Raw genomic sequence first — 24,339 nt, 5'->3', positions numbered from 1 at the left:
ATAACCATTTTTATCAGGTACGGTTAGATGTACCAAGTTGAAATATGTGTCACATATTGGGGTCTACGGTTCCTTGGCGATGTAAGAAATCGAAGCTCTTAATGTAATCAAGAGATACGGCCATTTATATCAGAAATTTTGCGACTGGCAAACTCACTCATCAAAAACCTATACGGTACTTCCTGTTGACCTAGGATCTTGAAATCTGGCGCGAAGTAAGGCTTCACAGTACAAGTAAAGAAAAAAAATATGAATTTTTTTTATCTATAGTCACATCACACGGCAACGGCCTTGCCACAGTGGATACATCGGTTCCCATCAGATCACCGAAGTTAAGCGTTGTTGGGAGTGGCCGGCACTTGGATGGGTGAGCATCCGGACGGCCACGCGCTGTTGCCATTTTTCGGGTAGCTCAGCCTCGTGATGCCAATTAAGGAGCTACTCGACCGAATAGTAGCGGCTCCGGTCACAGAAAACCATCATAACTACCGGGAGAGCGGTGTGCTGACCACACGCCCCTCGTATCCGCATCCTCAGCTGAGGATGATACGGTAGTCGGATGGTCTCGATGGGCCACTTGTGGCCTGAAGACGGAGTGCATATCACACGAAAAGGTATTCCTTTTCTCATTTATTATCCGACCTAAAACTTAAAATTAAACTATACTCGAAAGTTTTGGAATTACCGAGACCGATATGCTGCAAATATCAATGTTCATAACAGGCAAAAATTGTCGAGATTCCCGATCCCCTGGATGGATGTGCTGCCTAATACACATAATTAAGTTCGCACGGAACCCTTAGAACGCGAGTCCTATTACCAAGTGTTCAATTTTTTACTAACCTGCTTTTTCTCCTTGCCGAGCGGTGTGGTGCAGTGGTTACCGCACTGGACTCTTTGTTCGTGAGGACGATGGTTCAAATCTCCTTACTTCTATCCATGTTTAAGATTTCTGTGCTTTCCCTATATCGTTCAAAGCAAACGCCGGAATTGTTCCTTTCGACGGGCACGCATATTTTCTTAGGATTCGAACCTGCGACCGACACTGAAGCGCCTAGAACCGTTCGGCACACCGTGAAGAATATTTCTGTTGCTGTATTTATGTGCTACGTTCTTTTAGTCTGTTATCTGAATGTATAAAAGGCAATGTCCCGACTGACTAACACACTCACGTACTGACTCATCGTCACCCAGCCCAAGCTGCTGAGGGTAGAAGTTAGTAATTTGGAGATGGTGTTGATCTTTCATGTAGGCGTCGTTTAAGAAGGGATTTTCCAAAATTCCACCCTTAACAGGGTGAAATAGGGACGAAAGGTTTTTTGAAAATATGTTGGTAGTTTTGAGGTAAAACCTCCGAATATTGGTATTTGGTTTCCCAGACAGAAAGAAAAAAAAATACGTGTTTCAGCATTTTTGGAAATTCAGCAATTAAGAGGGTAAATTTGCGATATTCCCATATTTGCGGTTTTCCCATATTTGCGTTTATCCCACATTTGCGTTTTTCCCACATTTGCAGTTTTCCCACATTTTCGTTTTTCCCACATTTGCGTTTTTCCCACATTTCCGTTTTTCCCTCTACTCATGAACCAATCCTACCAACCGTTTCCTTCTTTTAGTCAAGTTGTGACCCAAATTTCCATTCTCCCATATTTGCGTTTGACCCATATTTGCGTTTTCCCCATACTTGCATTTTCCCCATACTTGCGTTGTCCCATCCCTGCGTTTTTCCCATACTTGGGTTTTTCCCATATTTGCGTTTTTCCCATATTTGCGTTTTTCGCATATTTCCATTTTTCCCCTATTTTACGTTTTCACCATATTTGCTTTTTTCTCATAATTCCGTTTTTCACATAATTGCTTTTTCCCACATTTGAGTTTTTCCCACATTTGCGTTTTTCCCACATTTGCATTTTTCCCATATTTCCGTTGTTTTTCCTGATTTGCGTTTATCCCACATTTGCGTTTTTCCCACATATCCATCTTTCCCACATTTGCGTATTTTCCACATTTGCGTTTTTTCCACATTTGCGTTTTTCGCTCATTTCTGTTTTTCTCACCTTTGCGTTTTTCCTGTGGTGTCACCGCCAGACACCACACTTGCTAGGTGGTAGCCTTCAAATCGGCCGCGGTCCGTTTGTATACGTCGGACCCGCATGTCGCCACTATCAGTGATTGCAGACCGAGCGCCGCCACACGGCAGGTCTAGAGAGACTTCCTAGCACTCGCCCCAGTTGTACAGCCGACTTTGCTAGCGATGGTTCACTGACAAATTACGCTCTCATTTGCCGAGACGATAGTTAGCATAGCCTTCAGCTACGTCATTTGCTACGACCTAGTAAGGCGCCATTATCATTTGTTATTTATCTTGTGATCATGTAACGTCAGACTGATGTTCGCCAATTATGGATTAAAGTTAAGTATTCCAGAAGCTACGTACCTTTTTTTGCTAGTCTCAGTTCCTTGTCATTTTCCAGACCTCACGCCAGCCTGCGTGAGCTTAAACGCGTGCCTTTCGGCTACCTGTCATAGTGGATTGGCTGTCTTGCCAGTCCACAACATTTCCCATTACTCATGAACCCATCCTACCAACCATTTCCTTCTTTTAGTCAAGTTGTGGCCCCAATTTTCTCTTCTCCCATATTTGCGTTTGTCCCATATTTGCGTTTGTCCCATATTTGCGTTTGTCCCATATTTGCGTTTGTCCCACATTTGCGTTTTTCCCACATTTGCATTTTACCCACATTTGCGTTTTTCCCATATTTGCGTTTTTGCTATATTTGCGATTTTCCCCTATTTGCGATTTTCCCATATAAGCGTTTTCCCATATTAGCGTTTTCACATTTTAACGTTTCCCCATATTTGCGTTTTTCCCATATTTGCGTTTTTCCCATATTTGCGTTATTCCCATATTTGTCTTTTTCCCATATTTGCCTTTTTCCCCATATTTTCGTTTTTCCCATATTTTGCGTTTTTCCCATATTTTGCGTTTTCCCCATATTTTGCGTTTTCCCAGTATTTTGCGTTTTCCCCATATTTTGCGTTTTCCCCATATTTGCGTTTTCCCCATATTTGCGTTTTCCCCATATTTGCGTTTTCCCCATATTTGCGTTTTCCCCATATTTGCGTTTTCCCCATATTTGCGTTTTCCCCATATTTGCGTTTTCCCCATATTTGCGTTTCCCCCATATTTGCGTTTCCCCCATATTTGCGTTTTTCCCATATTTGCGTTTTTCCCATATTAGCGTTTCTCCAATATTTGCGTTTTTCCTATATTTGCATTTCTCCAACATTTGCGTCCTTCCAACATTTGCGTCCTTCCAACATTTGTGTCCTTCCAATATTTGCGCTCTTCCAATATTTGCGTTCTTCCAATATTTGCGTTCTTCCAATATTTGCGTTCTTCCAATATTAGCATTTTCCCATATTTGCGTTGTCGCCATATTTGCGTTGTCGCCATATTTGCGTTGTCGCCATATTTGCGTTTTTCCCCTTATTTGCGTTTTTCCCACATTTGCGTTTTTCCCACATTTGCGTTTTTCCCACATTTGCGTTTTTCCCACATTTGCGTTTTTCCCACATTTGCGTTTTTCCCACATTTGCGTTTTTCCCACATTTGCGTTTTTCCCACATTTGCGTTTTTCCCACACTTGCGTTTTTCCCATACTTGCGTTTTTCCCATACTTGCGTTTTTCCCATACTTGCGTTTTTCCCATACTTGCGTTTTTCCCATACTTGCGTTTTTCCCATATTTGCGTTTTTCCCATATTTGCGTTTTTCCCATATTTGCGTTTTTCCCATATTTGCGTTTTTCCCATATTTGCGTTTTTCCCATATTTGCGTTTTTCCCATATTTGCGTTTTTCCCATATTTGCGTTTTTCCCATATTAGCTTTTTTCCCCACTGCTCAACAACCAATCGTACCAATCTTTTATTCTTCTAGTCAAGGTGCGCCACAAAATTCTCTTCTCCCATATTTGCGTTTATCCCATTACTCAAGAACCCATGCTACCAACCGATTCCTTCTTTTAGTCAAGGTGTGCCACAAATTCTATTCTTCTTTTCCACTGTAAAAATACAGCAACCAGCCACTCTTCCCCCAATTTGCGTTTTTCCCATTACTCGGCAACACATGCTTTCAACCGATTCATCCTTTTAGACAAGTTGTGCCCCAAATTCCTCTCTTCCCATTGTTGCATTTCTCATATTTGCATTTGTCCCATATTTGCATATTCCCCATATTTGCGTTTGTCCCATATTTGCATATTTTCCATATTTGCGTATGTCCAATGATTGCGTTTGTCCCGTATTTACGTTTGTCCCGTATTTACGTTTTTCCCGTATTTATGTTTATCCCGTATTTGCGTTTGTCCCGTATTTACGATTTTACCATATTTGCGTTTTTCCCATATTTGCGTTTTTCCCATATTTGCGTTTTTCCCATGATTGCGTTTTTCCCATGATTGCGTTTTTCCCATGATTGCGTTTTTTCCATGATTGCGTTTTTTCCATGATTGCGTTTTTTCCATGATTGCGTTTTTTCCATGATTGCGTTTTTTCCATAATTGCGTTTTTCCCATAATTGCGTTTTTCCCATAATTGCGTTTTTCCCATAATTGCGTTTTTCCCATAATTGCGTTTTTCCCATAATTGCGTTTTTCCCATAATTGCGTTATTCCCATATTTGCGTTATTCCGATATTTGCGTTTTTCCCATATTTGCGTTTTTCCCATATTTGCGTTTTTCCCATATTTGCGTTTTTCCCATTACTCAAGAACCCATGCTACCAACCAATTCCTTCTTTTAGTCAACGTGTGCCACAAATGTCTGTTCTTCCATTCCACAGTAAAACTACTGCAACCAGCCACCCTTCTCCCATATTTGCGTTTTCCCCATATTTGCGTTTTCCCCATACTTGCGTTTTCCCCATACTTGCGTTTTCCCCATACTTGCGTTTTCCCCATACTTGCGTTTTCCCCATATTAGCTTTTCTCCCCACTGCTCATGAACCAATCGTACCAACCTTTTCCTTCTTCTAGTCAAGGTGTGCCACAAAGCTCTCTTCTCCCATATTTGCGTTTTTCCCATTACTCAAGAACCCATGCTACCAACCAATTTCTTCTTTTAGTCAACGTGTGCCACAAATGTCTGTTCTTCCATTCCACAGTAAAAATACTGCAACCAGCCACCCTTCTCCCATATTTGCGTTTTCCCCATATTTGCGTTTTCCCCATATTTGCGTTTTCCCCATATTTGCGTTTTCCCCATATTTGCGTTTTCCCCATATTTGCGTTTTCCCCATATTTGCGTTTTCCCCATATTTGCGTTTTCCCCATATTTGCGTTTTCCCCATATTTGCATTTTCCCCATATTTGCGTTTTCCCCATATTTGCGTTTTCCCCATATTTGCGTTTTCCCCATATTTGCGTTTTCCCCATATTTGCGTTTTCGCCATATTTGCGTTTTCGCCATACTTGCGTTTTCCCCATACTTGCGTTTTCGCCATATTAGCTTTTCTCCCCACTGCTCATGAACCAATCGTACCAACCTTTTCCTTCTTCTAGTTAAGGTGTGCCACAAAGCTCTCTTCTCCGATATTTGCTTTTTTCCCATTACTCAAGAAGCCATGCTACCAACCAATTCCTTCTTTTAGTCAATGTGTGCCACAAATGTCTGTTCTTCCATTCCACAGTAAAAATACTGCAACCAGCCACCCTTCTCCAATATTTGCGTTTTTACCATTACTCAAGAACCCATGCTACCAACCGATTCTTTCTTTTAGTGATGGTGTGCCACAAAATTCTATTCTTCCATTCCACTGTAAAAATGCAGCAACCAGCCACTCTTCTCCCATATTTGCGTTTTTCCAATTACTGAGGAACCCATGCTTTCAACCGATTCCTTCTTTTTGACATGTTGTGCCCAAAATTCCTCTTCTCCTATTGTTGCAATTCTCATATTTGCGTTTGTCCCATATTTGCATGTATCCCATATTTGCGTTTTTCCCATATTTGCGTTTTTCCCATATTTGCGTTTTGCCCATATTTGCGTTTTGCCCATATTTGCGTTTCTCCCATATTTGCGTTCTTCCCATATTTGCGTTTTTCCCGTATTTGCGTTTTTCCCGTATTTGCGTTTTTCCCGTATTTGCGTTTTTCCCGTATTTGCGTTTTTCCCGTATTTGCGTTTCTCCCGTATTTGCGTTTCTCCCGTATTTGCGTTTTTCCCGTATTTGCGTTTTTCCCGTATTTGCGTTTTTCCCATATTTGCGTTTTTCCCATATTTGCGTTTTTCCCATATTTGTGTTTTTCCCATATTTGCGTTTTTCCCATATTTGCGTTTTTCCCATATTTGCGTTTTTCCCATATTTGCGTTTTTCCCATATTTGCGTTTTTCCCATATTTGCGTTTTTCCCATTACTCAACAACCCATGCTTTCAACCAATTCCTTCTTTTTGACAAGTTGTGCCCAAATTCCTCTACTCCCATTTTTTCATTTCTGATATTAGCGTTTTTCCTAGATTTGCATATTTCCCATATTTGCGTTTGTCCCATATTTGCATTTGTCCCATATTTGCGTTTGTCCCATATTTGCATATTTCCCATATTTGCGTATGTCCAATGCATGTGTTTGTCCCGTATTTACGTTGGTCCCATATTTGCGTTCTTCCCATATTTGCATTTTCCCCATATTTGCATTTTCCCCATATTTGCGTTTTCCCCATATTTGCGTTTTCCCCATATTTGCGTTTTCCCCATATTTGCGTTTTCCCCATATTTGCGTTTTCCCCATATTTGCGTTTTCCCCATATTTGCGTTTTCCCCATATTTGCGTTTTCCCCATATTTGCGTTTTCCCCATATTTGCATTTTCCCCATATTTGCGTTTTCCCCATATTTGCGTTTTCCCCATATTTGCATTTTGCCCATATTTGCGTTTTCCCCATATTTGCGTCTGCCCCGTATTTGCGTCTGCCCCGTATTTGCGTCTGCCCCGTATTTGCGTCTGCCCCGTATTTGCGTCTGCCCCGTATTTGCGTCTGCCCCGTATTTGCGTCTGCCCCGTATTTGCGTTTGCCCCATATTTACGTTTTTCCCATATTTGCGTTTTTCCCATATTTGCGTTTTGCCCATATTTGCGTTTTGCCCATATTTGCGTTTCTCCCATATTTGCGTTCTTCCCATATTTGCGTTTTTCCCGTATTTGCGTTTTTCCCGTATTTGCGTTTTTCCCGTATTTGCGTTTTTCCCGTATTTGCGTTTCTCCCGTATTTGCGTTTCTCCCGTATTTGCGTTTTTCCCGTATTTGCGTTTTTCCCGTATTTGCGGTTTTCCCATATTTTCGTTTTTCCCATATTTTCGTTTTTACCATATTTTCGTTTTTCCAATAATTTCGTTTTTCCAATAATTTCGTTTTTCCCATAATTTCGGTTTTCCCATATTTTCGTTTTTCCCATATTTTCGTTTTTCCCATATTTTCGTTTTTCCCATATTTTCGTTTTTCCCATAATTTCGTTTTCCCCCTAATTTCGTTTTCCCCCTAATTTCGTTTTTCCCATAATTTCGTTTTTCCCATAATTTCGTTTTTCCCATAATTTCGTTTTTCCCATAATTTCGTTTTTCCCATATTTTCGTTTTTCCCATATCTTCGTTTTTCCCATATCTTCGTTTTTCCCATGATTGCATTTTTACCATGATTGCATTTTTACCATGATTGCATTTTTACCATGATTGCATTTTTACCATGATTGCATTTTTACCATGATTGCATTTTTACCATGATTGCATTTTTCCCATGATTGCATTTTTCCCATGATTGCATTTTTCCCATGATTGCATTTTTCCCATGATTGCATTTTTCCCATGATTTGCGTTTTTCCCATATTAGCTTTTTTCCCCACGGCTGATGCACCAATTGTACCAACGTTTTTCTTTTTCTAGTCAAGGTGTGCCACAAAATTCTCTTCTCCAATATTAGCGTTTTCCATATTACTCAAGAACCCATGCTACCAACCGATTCCTTCTTTTGGTCAAGGTATGCAACAAAATATTATTCTTGCATTCCACTGTAAAAATACAGCAACCAGCCACTCTTATCCCATATCTGCGATTTTCCCATCACTCAGGAACCCATGCTTTCAACCAATTCCTTCTTTTAGACAAGTTGTGCCCCTTATTCCTCTCCTCCCATTGTTGCATTGCTCATATTTGCGTTTGCCCCATATTTGCATATTTCCCATATTTGCGTTTGTCCCATATTTGCATATTTCCCATATTTGCGTATGTCCAATGCATGCGTTTGTCCCGTATTTACGTTTTTCCCATATTTGCGTTTGTCCCGTATTCACAATTTTCCCATATTTGCGTTTTTCCCATATTTGCGTTTTTCCCATATTTGCGTTTTTCTCATATTTGCGTTTTGCCCATATTTGCGTTTCTCCCATATTTGCATTTCTCCCATATTTGCATTTCTCCCATTTTTGCGTTTCTCCCATATTTGCATTTCTCCCATATTTGCATTTTTCCCATATTTGCATTTTTCCCATATTTGCGTTTTTCCCATATTTGCATTTTTCCCATATTTGCATTTTTCCCATATTTGCATTTTTCCCATATTTGCGTTTTTCCCATATTTGCGTTATCCCATATTTGCCTTTTTCCCATATTTGCCTTTTTCCCATATTTGCCTTTTTCCCATATTTGCCTTTTTCCCATATTTGCCTTTTTCCCATATTTGCCTTTTTCCCACATTTGCGTTTTTCCCGTATTTCCGTTTTTCCCAAATCTGCATTTTTCCCGTTTCTGCATTTTTCCCATATCTGCGTTTTTCCCATATTTGCGTTTTTCCCTTATTTGTGTTTACCCACATTTGGGTTTTTCCCATGTTCGCGATTTTCCCATGTTCGCGTTTTTCCCATGTTTGCGTTTTTCCCATGTTTGCGTTTTTCCCATTTTGCGGTTTTCCCATGTTTGCGTTTTTGCAATGTTTGCGTTTTTTCCCATGTTTGCGTTTATCCCATGTTTGTGTTTATCCCATGTTTGTGTTTTTCCTATGTTTGTGTTTATCCCATGTTTGTGTTTTTCCCATGTTTGTGTTTTTCCCATGTTTGCGTTTTTCCCATATTTGCGTTTTTCCCATATTTGCGTTTTTCCCGTATTTGCGTTTTTCCCGTATTTGCGTTTTTCCCGTATTTGCGTTTTTCCCATATTTGCGTTTTTCCCATATTTGCGGTTTTCCCATATTTGCGTTTTTCCCGTAGTTGCGTTTTTCCCGTAGTTGCGTTTTTCCGATATTTGCGTTTTTCCCATATTTGCTTTTTTCCCATACTTGCCTTTTTCCCATATATGCGTTTTTCCCATGTTTGCGTTATTCCCATGTTTGCGTTATTCCCATGTTTGCATTTTTCCCATGTTTGCGTTTTTCCCAAATTTGCGTTTTTCCCATATTTGTGTTATTCCCATATTTGCCTTTTTCCCATATTTGCCTTTTTCCCATATTTGCCTTTTTCCCATATTTGCCTTTTTCCCATTTTTGCCTTTTTCCCATTTTTGCCTTTTTCCCATTTTTGCCTTTTTCCCATTTTTGCCTTTTTCCCATTTTTGCCTTTTTCCCATTTTTGCCTTTTTCCCACATTTGCGTTTTCCCCGTATTTCCGTTTTTCCCATATCTGCGTTTTTCCCATATCTGCGTTTTTCCCATATTTGCGTTTTACCCACATTTGCGTTTTTCCCATGTTTGCGTTTTTCCCATGTTTGCGTTTTTCCCATGTTTGTGTTTTTCCCATGTTTGCGTTTTTCCCATGTTTGCGTTTTTCCCATGTTTGTGTTTTTCCCATGTTTGCGTTCTTCCCATGTTTGCGTTCTTCCCATGTTTGCGTTCTTCCCATGTTTGCGTTTTTCCCATATCTGCGTTTTTCCCATATTTGCGTTTACCCACATTTGCGTTTTTCCCATGTTTGCGTTTTTCCCATGTTTGCGTTTTTCCCATGTTTGTGTTTTTCCCATGTTTGCGTTTTTCCCATGTTTGCGTTTTTCCCATGTTTGCGTTTTTCCCATGTTTGCGTTCTTCCCATGTTTGCGTTCTTCCCATGTTTGCGTTCTTCCCATGTTTGCGTTCTTCCCATGTTTGCATTCTTCCCATGTTTGCGTTCTTCCCATGTTTGCGTTTTTCCCATGTTTGCGTTTTTCCCTTGTTTGCGTTTTTCCCTTGTTTGCGTTTTTCCCATATTAGCGTTTATCCCATGTTTGCATTTTTACAATGTTTGCATTTTTCCCATATTTGCGTTTTTCCCCATATTAGCTATTTTCCCCAGGGCTCATGAACCAATTGTACCAACCTTTTCCTTCTTCTAGTCAAGGTGTGCCACAAAATTCTCTTCTCCCATACTAGCGTTTTTCCCATTACTCAAGAACCCATGCTACCAACCGATTCCTTCTTTTAGACAAGGTGTGCCACAATATTCTATTCTTGCATTCCCCTGTAAAAATACAGCAACCAGCCTCTCTTCTCCCATATTTGCGTTTTTCGCATTACTCAGCAACCAATGCTTTCAACCGATTCTTTCTTTTAGACAAGTTGTCCCCATATTCCTCTTATTTGCGTTTGTCTCATATTTGCATACTTCCCATATTTGCGTTTGTCCCATATTTGCATATTTCCCATATTTGTGTATGTCCAATGCATGCGTTTGTCCTGTATTTGCGTTTTTCCCATATTTTCTTTTGTCCTGTATTTACGTTTTTCCCATATTCCGATTCTCGCATATTTGCGTTTTCCCCATATTTGCGTTTTCCCCATATTTGCGTTTTCCCCATATTTGCGTTTTCCCCATATTTGCGTTTTCCCCATATTTGCGTTTTCCCCATATTTGCGTTTTCCCCATATTTGCGTTTTCCCCATGTTTGCGTTTTCCCCATGTTTGCGTTTTTACCATGTTTGCGTTTTTCCCATATTTGCGTTTTTCCCATATTTGCGTTTTTCCCATATTTGCGTTTTTCCCATATTTGCGTTTTTCCCATATTTGCGTTTATCCCATATTTGCGTTTATCCCATATTTGCGTTTTTCCCATATTTGCGTTTTTCCCGTATTTGGGTCTTTCCCGTATTTGCGTTTTTCCTGTATTTTCGTTTTTCGCATATTCGTTTTTCCCAAATTTTCGTTTTTCCCATATTTGCGATTTAGCCATATTTGCGTTTTCCCATATTTGCGTTTTTCCCGTATTTGCGTTTTATCCGTATTTGGGTTTTTCCCGTATTTGGGTTTTTCACGTATTTGCGTTTTTCCCGTATTTGGGTTTTTCCCGTATTTGGGTTTTTCCCGTATTAGTTTTTTCCCGTATTGCGTTTTTCCCGTATTTGCGTTTTTCCCGTATATGCGATTTTCCCGTATTTGCGTTTTTCCCGTATTCGTTTTTCGCATATTCGTTTTTCCCAAATTTGCGTTTTTCCCATATTTGCGTTTTTCCCATATTTGCGTCTTTCCCATATTTGCGTTTTCCCCATATTTGCGTTTTCCCCATATTTGCGTTTTCCCCATATTTGCGTTTTCCCCATATTTGCGTTTTCCCCATATTTGCGTTTTCCCCATATTTGCGTTTTTCCCATCTTTGCGTTTTTCCCATCTTTGCGTTTTTCCCACATTTGCGTTTTTCCCACATTTGCGTTTTTCCCACATTTGCGTTTTTCCCGCATTTGAGTTTTTCCCACATTTGCGCTTTTCCCACTACTCATGAACCCATCCCACTAACCGATTCCTTCTTTTAGTCAAGGTGTTGCAAAATTCTCTTCTCCCATATTTGCGTTTTTGCCATTACTCAAGAACCCATGCTACCAACCGATTCCTTCTTCTAGTCAAGGTGTGACACAAAATTCTCTCAAGTATGGCAAAAACGGAAGTATGGGGAAATCGCGAGTGCGGGGAAAATCGCGAGTGCGGGGAAAATCGCGAGTGGGGGACATACGCATATATGGGAGAAGAGAAATTTGGGGCACAACTTGACTAAAAGAGGGAATCGGTTGGTAACATGGGTTCTTGAGTAATGGGGAAAACGCAAATGTGGGAGAAATGCAAATGTGGGAAAAACGCAAATGTGGGGGAAATGCAAATGTGGGAAAAACGCAAATGTGGGAAACACACAAATAGGAAAAAACCGCAAATATGGGAAAAACGCAAATATGGGAAAAACATAAACATGGGAAAAACGCAAATATGGGACAAATGCAAATATGGGACAAACATACTTGCGTTTTTCCCACATTTGCGTTTTTCTTACATTTGCGTTTTTCCGATTATTCATGAACCCATCCTACCAACCGTTTCCTTCTTCTAGTCATGGTGTGCCACAAAATTCTCTTCTCCCACATTTGCGTCTCCCCCGTATTTGCGTCTCCCCCGTATTTGCGTCTCCCCCGTATTTGCGTCTCCCCCGTATTTGCGTCTCCCCCGTATTTGCGTCTCCCCCGTATTTGCGTCTCCCCCGTATTTGCGTCTCCCCCGTATTTGCGTCTCCCCCGTATTTGCATTTTCGCCATGTTTGCATTTTCGCCATGTTTGCATTTTCGCCATGTTTGCATTTTCGCCATGTTTGCATTTTCGCCAGGTTTGCATTTTCGCCAGGTTTGCATTTTCGCCATATTTGCGTTTTTCCCACAAATCGCTAAACCAATGCACAGTGAAATTTGTTTAATGAGTTGTAGCAGAACTACTTTATTACCAACGTGTGACAATTTGAGTCACAGCGTCAGATGTGCATTTTTTTGTGAGAGTGAAAAGTGCACATTATGAACAGAAAATTGTTTACAGAACAGCGCGGCCGGCGGCTGTGGCCGAGCGATACTAGGCGCTTCAGTCCGGAACCGCGCTGCTGCTACGGTCGCAGGCTCGAATCCTGCCTCGGGCATTGATGTGTGTGATGTCCTTAAGTTAGTTAGGTTTAAGTAGTTCTAACTCTAGGGTATTCATGACCTCAGATGTTAAGTCCCATAGCGCATAGAGCCATTTGAACAATTCTAGAACAGCGCGTGTTTGCTCTGCAGTTGTGGAAATTTGATAGACACAGCCGCCATGCAGGCAAGCTGCGTACAAATTACATAGAAGGTACGAGGTGACAATTTCTGTAACTGGCTTACGAAGCAGAGCCGGCCAGAATTAGTAACTGTTGATGTTGTTGTGGTCTTCAGTCCTGAGACTGGTTTGCTGCAGCTCTCCATGCTACTCTATCCTGTGCAAGCTTCTTCATCTCCCAGTACTTACTGCAACCTACATCCTTCTGAATCTGCTTAGTGTATTCATCTCTTGGTCTCCCTCTACGATTTTTACCATCCACGCTGCCCTCCAATACTAAATTTGTGATCCCTTGATGCCTCAAAACATGTCCTACCAACCGGTCCCTTCTTTTTGTCAAGTTGTGCCACAAACTCCTCTTCTCCCCAATTCTGTTCAATACCTCCTCATTAGTTATTTGATCTACCCATCTAATCTTCAGCATTCTTCTGTAGCACCACATGTCGAAAGGTTCTATTCTCTTCTTGTCCAAACTATTTATCGTCCATGTTTCACTTCCATACATGGCTACACTCCATACAAATACTTTCAGGAACGACTTCCTAACAGTTAAATCTATACTCGATGTGAACAAATTTCTCTTCTTCAGAAACGCTTTCCCGACACTTAAATCTATACTCGATGTTAACAAATGTCTCTTCTTCAGAAACGCTTTCCTTACCATTGCCAGTCTACATTTTATATCTTCTCTGCTTCAACCATCTTCAGTTTTTTTTTCTTCCCAAATAGCAAAACTCATGTACTACTTTAAGCGTCTCATTTCGTAATCTAATTCCCTCCGCATTACCCGATTTAATTTGACTACATTCCATTATCCTCGTTTTGCTTTTGTTGATGTTCATCTTATATTCTCCCTTCAAGACACTGTCCATTCCGTTCAACTGCTCTTCCAAGTCCTTTGCTGTCTCTGACAGAATTACAATGTCATGGGCGAACTCCAAAGTTTTTTTTTTTCTTCTCCATGAATTTTAATACCTACTCCGAATTTTTCTTTTGTTTCCTTTACTGCTTGCTCAATATACAGATTGAATAACATCGGGGAGAGGCTACAACCCTGTCTCACTCCCTTCCCAACCACTGCTTCCCTTTCATGCCCCTCCACTCTTATAACTGCCACCTGGTTTCTGTACAAATTGTAAATAGCCTTTCGCTCCCTGTATTTTACCCCTGCCACCTTCAGAATTTGAAAGAGAGTATTCCAGTTAACATCGTCAAAAGCTTTGTCTAAGTCTACAAATGCTAGAAACGTAGGTTTGCCTTTTCTTAATCTTTCCATTAGTAACTACAGAAGAAAATCTCAGCTCTTTGTACAGGAATTCGTTAAATAGCCCAAGAAACTTGCAAGAAGAGCTTCTAAGCAACTACAGTTTTCCGATGGAAGTTTAAGGAGGATAGTAACGCCATTACATTTGAAGCCTTACAAGTCAACATTACTATACGCCCAAAATGAGGGTGATTCTCACCGAAGACGTGAATTTTATGAGTCGTGTGTGATCCGCAGCGGAAGCGATCCTAACTTTTATAAAACAATTCTTTGGTCTGGTGGGGCAAGTTATAAGTTAACTGGAAGAGTTAACAGACTGAAATGCGTGTACTGGTCTTCTGAAAATCCGCCATTTGTTATTCATGAGGAAAGGTATCCTGAAATGCTACGGGAATTTGTTATTGGATTAGCAATACCCCTGCGCTTGATGTACGAAACAGTCACATCTGGCAGCACTACGGATTACGCATATGTGTATTTTTGGACGACAGTTTGCAAGAGTGGTTAGGAAGGCAGCATAAAATCGTTTGGTCTCCAAGATTACCGGACTTCACACCATGTGATTTTTCACTATGGCTTATATTGAAACACAGCGTTATGTCTACAAAGCCATTACGTATAGTGCATTTAAGGGTTTTGATTGAACAAGAATCTGAAATTAATTTTTGTTATAATGGGGAGTTATATGACAAGATACGTAAAACAGTAAGTTAAGGCCAGGTTCTCATTCAAATGACCAAAAAGTAGGCAAAGTCTGGAAATTTTTCTTGAGACAATGAAAAGACATACAAAGGATCTGTTTGTGGATTATGACTGATCATACTTAGAGCTTTATTTTATATTTTCATTACAAAAACTGGCACCCATAATTATCGTTTGATTAAGGACATGCGAGTCTGAAGTACCCAGGCTGTGTACAGCGTAGTCCCTCAGGAGTTGTCTGAAGTAAAAAATGGATAACATCAGTCGAATTTACTTTAAATATATGGGAGCTTCTACCTGACCGCAATGAAATAACCTCCAATTTAACGATATGGTGCTAACTCGAACGCTGTGTTCGATATTTGGAGATTTATTTCACTCTTTACAGCTTTACAAAAAATAGTTAATATTAACAAATTTCATATGTTTTAGGTATAAGCTCCCAAGAAAGGTGTATACTTTTCAGGGTCAAAGGTAGAAGTTAAAAGGTTGAACCGTTTTTATTTTATGCTGCACGCAGTTTTGAAACATTGTGTTTTCGTGAAAAACATGTTTGAAGTTTAGAGAAAACATTTATATGAATTCCAGAATGAGATTTTCACTCTGCAGCGGAGTGCGCCCTGATACGAAACTTCCTGGCAGATTAAAATTGTGTGCCCGACCGAGACTCGAACTCGGGACCTTTGCCTTTCGCGGGCAAGTGCTCTACCATCTGAGCTACCGAAGCACGACTCTCGCACGGTACTCACAGCTGTACTTCTGCCAACACCTCGTCTCCTACATTCCAAACTTTACAGAAGCTCTCCTGCGTACCTTGCAGAACTAGCACTCCTGAAAGAGTCGGGCACACTGTTTTATTCTGCCAGGAAGTTTCATATCAGCGCACACTCCGCTGCAGAGTGAAAATCTCATTCTGGAAACATCCCCCAGGCTGTGGCTAAGCCATGTCTCCGCAATATCCTTTCTTTCAGGAGTGCTAGTTGTGCAAGGTTCGCAGGAGAGCTTCTGTAAAGTTTGGAAGGTAGGAGACGAGGTACTGGCAGAAGTGAAGTTGTGAGTACCGGGCGTTAGTCATGCTTCGGTAGCTAAGTTGGTAGAGCACTTGCCCGCGAAAGGCAAAGGTCACGAGTTCGAGTCTCGGTCGGGCGCACAGTTTTAATCTGCCAGGAAGTTTAATATCCAACACAACTTGAAATTTTCGTTTCTTTGCATCAAGTGATAGCTTGAGTGTATATCTATGCATTGCGTAGAATCGTCTCACGTGTATTGATTAAAACACTATTTTTCTGGTTGTTGATTATCATGAAAGATGCGGAATGGACATCTCTAGCACAGTTGTTCCCGTTCTGCTAAGTAAATATACCCTTTCTGCGTTTTGTAGTTCAGTTGCACAGCAGATTCACCGCTCGTTACGTCTGAGTATGAATACTGATAGTGAAGAGCGACTGGGTACGTCGCAAGTTGCTAAGAGCTGGAAACTACCAAATTGTCGTGTTAAGCTGGGGCATGAGTAGGCTTGGACGATTTGAACAAGTTGTGATCTTAACCAACTTTGATTCCATCAGGTCCTGTTGACTATAGACCTGGAAGAACATATGGTGACATGATCTGCCGCCGTCTGCTGAGTTGTAACGAAAATGCGCTGAAGATGGCTGTTTGTAGCTGAAATCTAGATTTTCAAGCATAATAAAATCTAATGGGATTGCGACGACTGCTGTGTGCCTCTCCTTCCTTGGTTTGCAATCTGCTAGCTGGGTGTTGAACAAAGGCTTTCAGCTGCAATAAGGCAAGATCATACCTACTTCCTTTTGTCGACGGCCGGGGTTTCCGAGCGGTTCTAGGCGCTACAGTCTGGAACCGCGCTACCGCTACTGTCGCAGGTTCGAATGCTGCCTCGGGCATTTATGTGTGTGATGTCCTTAGGTTAGTTAGGTTTAAGTAGTTCTAAGTTCTCGGGGACTGATGACCTCAGAAGATAAGTCCAATAGTGGTCAGAGCCATTTATGTCGAAGATCATGTCTCTTTCGTTTTGCTTCTCATGTCCTTTAATTTTCCAAATGCCCTCGTAATAATTCAGAACTAAAATTTTCATAGGGCTATAGGCCTAAAGCATGCCTGGGAACTCTCAAATTGATCAGCACAATGCCAGTTCCACACCAGAATTGTTCTGTGATTGTAAAAAAAAAAAAAAAAAAAACAAGAAAAAAGAAAAAAAACCACATGTAGCATGCTAATCAGGCAGCTGGTATTTTTCATACTAGACGTAAATAAGAGTATGAACAAGAACAAACCTGGCCAACGCCAATTAGGGGGACTAAGATAGTGCATACGTTCTACACTAGAAAAAATTAATTGATGTTAGTACGGCTGTGTTCCACTTTTTGTATCCTGCCTGGAAAGCGGCGTGTGGGTCTGCTCCTGTGATCTGCAAAATAGGGCGAATGAAGGAAGCGAGTAAGAGCAGGCGAGTTAAAGCACTTCGGTACTGCGTGTAAATTAAAAGCACATTTACTATAGGAAAAGCAAGTTAATAAGTGGTTACATAACTTTGCGATGAAGAGAACGCAGGTGCGAAGCCGTATTCCCATCGTAAATAGTACAAAGTCTCAGTAGCGAGCCAACACTCTCTAAAGTTGAAGCGATGTATCGAGCCGTCTGCTCTTGATGAAATGGGCAGATAGCAGAGCGGCGCCCGTTGAGCTCCACAGCGTCGGCTAGAGGGCGCTGTGGTCGGCGTAGTTCGTCCACTCTCATAGTGCCAACCCAAGGTATATAGAAAAAGCCCTGTCATGCCCCTTGTTTTGACTTGTACAGATGCGTATCGAACGAAACCGAAAGTAAAATTTACGAGTAACATGGCACTGAGTTTGTGGTGTGTCGCATTTGCCGTGTAAGCATGAGGCTGTGCTGCGCTAGGGTCCTCGTCGTGACGTCACGGCGGTCCACCCAATAGCAAGCGTTTTCGCCTAAGTGCCTCCCCCCCCCCCCCCCCCCCCCCGGAGAAAGCGTGCCAACCTACGAGCGTGCACCTACGCTGTGGCATCGGAACTATCGATATCACACCACTGATCTTGTACACACCCATATCGATCCTTTAACACAACAAAGCAAACTAAAAATTTCATGTTTTGGCGAGATGTTTAATATAGTAAGCTTACTTGAGGTTATGTTACTCATGATTCAAAGATCCAACTATGAGAACCTGACATTTTACAAGTTTTCCAGTAATGCATCATCTCACCACGCATCAGTGTAGAGGGGAAGGAGATAATGCATCATGTTCTACACTACAGAAATATAGTCATTGACAGTGACCAGCTAACATTGCTTCTTCAAACATCGGAAAATCCTGGATAGGATAATGACAGTTTCATGAAAAGGTCAGATTGTTACTCATCATAAAGCGGAGATATTGAGTCGCAGACAGACAGAACAAAAGGACTACAAAACATGTAAGTTTTAAGCCAGAAGGCGTCCTTCTGAAATAGACCACACACCCACACCCACACATACACACACATACACACACATACACACACATACACACACATACACACACACACACACACACACACACACACACCTTTTGCGTGAATATATATATATATATATATATATATATATATATATATATATATATGTGTGTGTGTGTGTGTGTGTGTGTGTGTGTGTGTGTGTGTTGTCTATTTCAGAAGAAAGCTTTCTTGGCGAAAGTTTACGTGATTAGTAGTCTTTTTGTTGTGCCTGTCTGTGACTCAGTCTCCGCTGTATGGCGGTAAGCAATCGGTCCTTAACATAATATTGCTTTTTACTACATTTGATCTAGGCCTACTTGAGGTGGGTTCCAAGGCTTTCCTAAACGTTTAAAGACTGTATTGCCATCATCAGCTACTAAATGATACCAGTATCTCATCGTAATGCTCCAAAAAAGACCTGTAAAGACATGCAACAAAGCTAAAGACAGACGCACTGACCAAGCACCATTTCAGATGGATAGAAGGCGTTTTGGTGAGACACTTATTGGATGGTATCTATGAAACTGCCTGTTTTCGTAATACACAAATATAGTTTCGTAATGTTCCGGATGTGATACGTAAACTTGCCTAAAGACGATGATAAAAAAAGGTGCTCCAAATGGAGGGTGAAATTCGATACCTTTAAAAATGATATTCGCACCAAAATAAAATTATTTATCAAATTACATGACGATTTTCAGCACAAAACACGCACATGTTGCTTATCGATATACCGAAGTACTATTATAGATATGTTAATGCGAAGAAAATTCGAACTTAACACCAAAATAAAATTGTATTTTTTCTCAAAATACTTAAGAGTTCGAGTACGAAACACTGATGTCACTATGGTAACATTGAAAAAATACTACGCGTTAGCGCTACTGCTAAAACTTACAGGTTAAGCAAGACTTGTTGAAGAATAAAGTTTCACATATATGTACCACAATTTGATAGGCACACCGAACCCTCAAATTAAATATTTCCACATCTAAATTGCTTGTACTGATTTAACTTATGGGTTAGTTGATGAAATTGTTTCGACCTTTGTAACGCACATAGCAATTGGTCCTGCAACGTTAAAAAAAGCACTTTGGCACTACTGCTTTGTAATTTACAGCTTATTGTGCACGTATCAACGAGAATAGTTTGATTTTTGTACCAAATTAAACAATTTATTTCCACATCTAAATTTCCGAAAAACTCGTCCTAGCTCAGACATTATAGTGAAACTCATGCTAGGTTATTAACTTTATCGTGTACTACAGACTGTTTCTAAACATCTGCTTTCAGATAGTGGAAAGTACATGACACTCAATGAAACAGCATACTGAGCAATAGTAACATTCATATAGGTAAGAAATGAAGATTGCTGTTCTTTCACCCAGACATAATACTGATCTCATTCTCGGGTATTAACTTTATCTTGCATCACAAAATGTATGCTATCTTTTCCTGGTAACGGTAATTTAAACTATGGCACAATGGAGACTATATGACACTGTCTTTCCTACATGACCGTTTCACAAAAAAGGAAAAGAATTACAAACTGCCCCATACATAAACTACCTGTAGCAAAATTGTAACAAAATTCTCCATATATCGTAACGTTAGACGCTAAAATCTGGGGCAAGGACGGTCAATTTATTTTTTAAAAACTGGCTAAAACCAGCCAAAACCGATGCTGTCACTGCCAGATGCCAATAAACAGGGTGTAGCGTCTGCAACAACTGGAGTACGGAATCTGTACAATTCTAGACATAGCGCTTATATCCTCTATCATGGTGGCTACCATTATCGCAGGTACTGCTGGATAAAGAAAAGGTCTACATCTACATCCATACTCCGCAAGCCACCCGACGGTGCGTGGCGGAGGGTACTTTGAGTGCCACTGTCATTACCTCCCTTTTCTGTTCCAGTCGCGTATGGCTCGCGGGAAGAACGACTGCCAGAAATCCTCCGTGCGCGATCGAATCTCTCTAATTTTACATCGTGACTCCTCGGGAGGTATAAGTAGGGGGAAGCAATATATTCGATACCTCATCCAGAAACGCACCCTCTCGAAACCTGAACAGCAAGCTACACCGCGATGCAGAGCGCCTCTCTTGCAGAGTCTGCCACTTGAGTTTGCTAAACATCTCCGTAACGCTATCACGCTTACCAAATAACCCTGTGACGAAACGCGCCGCTATTCTTTGGATCTTCTCTATCTCCTCTGTCAACCCGACCTGGTACAGATCCCACACTGATGAGCAATACTCAAGTATAGGTCGAACGAGTGTTTTGTAAGCCACCTCCTTTGTTGATGGACTACATTTTCTAAAGACTCTCCCAATGAATCTCAACCTGGCACCCGCCCTACCAACAATTAATTTTATATGATCATTCCACTTGTAAGTAGGCTGTTTGTTTTCTTATTGGCAACGTTACATAGCGCTCTGTATGAAAATCACTGGGTGTGCTGTGTGCAGTCTGTGGCTAGTTTGCATTGTTGTCTGCCATTGTAGTGTTCGGCAGCGGCAGCTGGATGTGAACAGCGCGTAGCGTTGCGCAGTTGGAGGTGAGCCGCCAGCAGTGGTGGATGTGGGGAGAGAAATGGCGGAAGTATGGTATTTGTAAGAATGGATGTTATGAACTCCTATATATATTATGGCCTTTGATGACTATTGAGGTAAATACATTGTTTGTTCTCTATCAAAATCTTTCATTTGCTAACTATGCCTATCAGTAGTTAGTGCCTTCCGTAGTTTGAATCTTTTATTTAGCTGGCAGTAGTGGCGTTTGCTGTATTGCAGTAGTTCGAGTAACCAAGATTTTTGTGAGGTAAGCGATTTGTGAAACGCATAAGTTAATGTTAGTCAGGGCCATTTTTTTGTAGGGATTTTTGAAAGTCAGATTGCGTTGCGCTAAAAATATTGTGTCAGTTTAAGCACAGTCTTGTATAATTGTTCAAAGGAGACGTTTCATATGTCGACCCTTAGCCGAGGATACCTCACTGGAATCTTCCGATTTTTTCTTGTAGTTTGTGTAATTAGTGTAGCTTTTGTTTATTGCTAGCGCGTAATTGTAGAGAGAATCTCCTTTGTGGTTGCAGTCTTTCATGGTTGTACAGTAAAGCAGTTGTGGCATGCATGTAGATTTTCACCAAGTATTTCGCAGCTGCGCTTCCAATTAACTAGATATTATTTTCAGTGCTATGTTAATGTGTTTTCTTATTTTTGCTCTTCAAATTGTGCTTTTCTGTGTTATCGTGTGAAATATTGTGACAATAATGGCGTGTGAAAAACGTAACACTAGGCTCCAAAGTAAACTGAGAAATAATAGTGACGACGAGCGTAGCTTACCAGCACCACTGTGTAATGAATTAACAGACATTCAAAGTAGTAATTTGGTAATTGTGCATAGGGAAATGGAGCGGGCGGCAAATGATGGCCTAGACAGTGAAACAATTAGTGAACAGGGAAGCATTATCGATCGATCGGTCGGCAACAGCTCGCCTCAGGAATCCGAAATGACAGGAGACAGTCTTGCAAATACTGTAGATTCAGGTTTTGGGGCCTCACCGTTTTCTCAAATAAGTCAAAACACATTTTCTGCTTGTCAAAATGTGAATGCTGCCGGTGCAAATGCACTGCCGAAATGCATAGAGGAACAGATTCCAGACACTAATACATTATTACTGCAATTAATGCAGCAAATGAAACAAAATCAGAGACAAACACAGCAACAGTTAGACACAATGGAACAAACTCTTCCAAAGTTAGACACAATGGAAGAAAATCTTCAAAAGTTAGACACAATGGAACAACACCAGAGACAAACACAGCAACAGTTAGACACAGTGGAACAAAATCTTAAAACGTTAGACACCACGCTTGAACAAACACGTGAAGGTTTAACTACTGAGTTACATAACATTGAATCGAAATGTCAAAAAGTCTGTAATGACGTAAAAACACATATTTGTGAACATTTTCAACCTATTTTTTCGCGGCATGAAAATGCATTACAGAATCACGAAGCAGCCATAAAAGAACTGCAAACTATTGTTCATGAAAATCATGAGACCTTGCAAGCTAAAATTGACTCAGTTGCATCTACCGATTTGGTTACGCAACTTGCAAAAACTCAGGAAAACTTAAAGGACACAGTAGATACTCTGAAAATTGGTTCAGAAAGACACATGGAGGAAATTAGTTCATTATCAGAGAAAGTAGTTGAACTTTCGGATCAGCTAAATAATTTATCTACGAAGGTAGATGATAATCTGAATGACACAAAACCGGTAGTCTTTAATGACACAGAAGAGTGCGAACAAATTAGAAAATTCAAACAAAATCAAAATCAAATCAATACACAGTACAAAAGAGAAATCCGGAAAGTACAAGATCAGCTGACACAGGTAATACAAGAATTACGTATTTCAGAGGACACTCGCGCCCCAATAGGGGAAGAGGGACATAGAAATACGGAAAAGCCACAAAATAATAACACAGGGCATTTCGGAAGTTATGAAAGAAACTGGCAATGTGCACCGAATTTTGAGATGGAACCGCCGATACGATGTAACAATGACCGACATGCGACTCGCCGACATGATGATTTTGACTATAAGCTGTTCATTACCACCCGTAAATTCAAAACGTTTAAGAATTCTGGCAACGACATTCATCCACAAGCGTGGCTCCATCAATTCTCTCATTGATTTCCTCCCAACTGGTCATTAGAGCACAGATTAGAATTTATGTGTGGCTATTTAGAGAATGAACCAGTTGTAAGAATGCGATCGGTCATTCACGATTGTCACAGTGAAAGAGATTTTTATCATGCCTTCCTCTCAGCATATTGGTCTCAAGCTACACAAGACCGAGTAAAACATAGCATCATAATGATGAAACATTTAGAACAATCTGAATTTTCCAGTCTTATGAAATATTTTGAAGACATGTTGCACAAGAATCAGTACCTGTCAAGCCCATACAGCCCCTCAGAACTCATCTGCATTTGCTTAATCATATTACCTGAACATTTACGACATATTATTTTGGCAGGACGTTGCAAAGACGACATTGAAGCTTTTCAGGGACTGTTACAAGAACTGGAAATTGACACTGACAATCGGGGAACGCGAAAACAGGAGCACAACAATTACAGATCACATCCGTCACAATTCCGCGATGACACAAATAATATACGACAAGGCTATTCTTTCAACGTAAATCGTGACCAAAACAGACACCACCCGTATGACAACCGTTGGCAGAGTAGTAATAATTACAGGGAAAGATCACCTCTCCGCGGTAATGACTATCACAGAGACAATCAGAGAAACAGGCAATATGGGAACCAAAATAATTATTATCAAGGGAGACAGAATAACTTCAGATACAACGGTCCAGCGCGCAGTTACGATTCAGGGAGAAATTCTACACCACGTGACCGACAAGAAAGAAACTATGGAATCTACTGACATGACGACAGACGATATGATCGTAACGACAGACCTGAATTACATCAGAACTGGCGGGATTCAAACAGAGCAGAGCCCTCTCGACAAGGTGAATTTGTAGAAGTTAGGTCTCCAAATCCCAATAATGACGCGCGCCAACAAAGACACAATAGGCAATGACTCATACCGCTGGCAGCCACAAAACGTACTTATGAAACTGACGAAGCAGCTGCCGTAGCTAGTAATTACGTAAAAATGGAAGACATTAGGGACATCTTACTCCAGGAACACGACGTAAAAAATAACATTGCATATCCTGTGATTCACATTACTGTAAATGACGTAAAATT

The 24,339-nt window shown here is 40.7% G+C and overlaps 1 pseudogene; it reads left to right on the top strand.

Annotated features, from left to right (window-relative positions):
* Positions 1 to 281: 281 nt before the first annotated feature.
* On the top strand, positions 282 to 399 carry LOC124623487 (annotated as a pseudogene).
* Positions 400 to 24,339: the final 23,940 nt, after the last annotated feature.

The sequence above is a fragment of the Schistocerca americana genome, chromosome 7 (genome assembly GCF_021461395.2).
Source record: "Schistocerca americana isolate TAMUIC-IGC-003095 chromosome 7, iqSchAmer2.1, whole genome shotgun sequence".
Lineage (NCBI taxonomy): Eukaryota > Metazoa > Arthropoda > Insecta > Orthoptera > Acrididae > Schistocerca > Schistocerca americana.
The sequence above is the reverse complement of the archived record's forward strand: the minus strand, read 5'-3'. Positions and strand labels throughout refer to the sequence as shown.